The following is a 1,457-nucleotide window of genomic DNA, read 5'->3' as shown; positions in this document are numbered from 1 at the left end:
ATTACTTGTGTGGTGTAGAAGATAATTATCTATGTAGAGATACTGCTTGCAAACCAATGATGGTAAGATGATGTCATGGGGTAGGACTGGATAAGTCTGACTTCTTCCTACTCCATTCAAGCATGTTCTAGGTATAAGCAAATTGATATTGGATTAGCATTTGTTGGATATGTGTAAAATTATGTGTGTTGACATATCAACTGTCTTTACATGCTTGAAAGAATAAATCAAATCAATCAAAACTGCAACTGTCCTAATTAGTAGTGATCTGGATAAAACTGGCAGGAAGGAGCTGCACCCTACTGACTTAATAAAATGTTATGAGCTGCGCCAACACAGCCGCTGCCCATGTATTTTCAACCTTGGGTAAGCCCTGCTATGCCTGGCTTGATGTCACATTTGTTACCATGTCCACCCCCTCAGTGTATCACATTAGTCAGACACTTTATAAAAGATACAGTGGGTGACATTATATATAAAGGGAGACAGCACATCTATTAGATAAGAGGGGATGCTGGAACAAATACAAATGATGACATTTTTATGTATAAACAATGCATCTTTCATTTTGAGAAATATACTTGTTTCCCTTCTTACTGAGAGCCAGATGAGTAGATTCACACCACTTTTTTATCATCATCATCATCATCATCATCATCATCATCATCATCATCATCAGTTAGCTTAGCATAGTTTGTATAAGGACTGGAACCTGGGAACAGCTAGCCTGGCTCTCTTCAAGTTTACTTGAAAAAAATAAGTTGCCCATCCAAGAAGTAATCTGGCACATAGCCCCCATAAAAAATGACAATGTGTTATTATTATTATTAATACTAACAATTGTTGTTGTATTTTATTTTTTTACAGATTAAACAACAGTAAACATGATATGTTGATTAGTGAGCACTAAAGGCCGACTTTGTTTGGACAAAGCCAGGGTAGTAGCTGTTTCTAGTTTTTGCACAAAGCTAAACTAACTGACTGTTTGCTGTATTCTTACATTTATTGGTCAGGTATAGAACACCTAACTCAAGACAAGAAGGAAAATAAGGATATTTCCCAACTCAAGAGCAGCATCATCCTACTGGTGCACTTTAAAACAATGTTCTGCTGGCTAGGTCTGTTTTCTTAAACTAGTATTTGTTTCTTTCTTGGCCACATAGTGGCATAGAAACAAGCTGTAACTGTTGATATGTCTTTTTTGGCTTTATAGTAAATGTAATTCCAACAGTTACTCTCATTTCAGCTCTGCTTGACTGCAGCTTATTTTTAGCTAATAAAGGGCAAATCTCCAAAGCAAGCAGAACATAATGTTTGACATATGGTTTATAAAGTCAACACGGCTAACATGCTATGAAGAAATTGCCTGTTTAACTGCACAATGCACCAGCTAGAGTTGATTAAAGCAGCTTTAAGAAACAGTTTAGGCAAAGTCATTCTTATATACTGCTAGTGTA

Source organism: Monopterus albus, unplaced genomic scaffold (assembly GCF_001952655.1).
Source record: "Monopterus albus unplaced genomic scaffold, M_albus_1.0 scaffold8.1, whole genome shotgun sequence".
In the NCBI taxonomy this organism is placed as follows: Eukaryota; Metazoa; Chordata; class Actinopteri; order Synbranchiformes; family Synbranchidae; genus Monopterus; species Monopterus albus.
Note: the sequence above shows the minus strand (reverse complement) of the source record.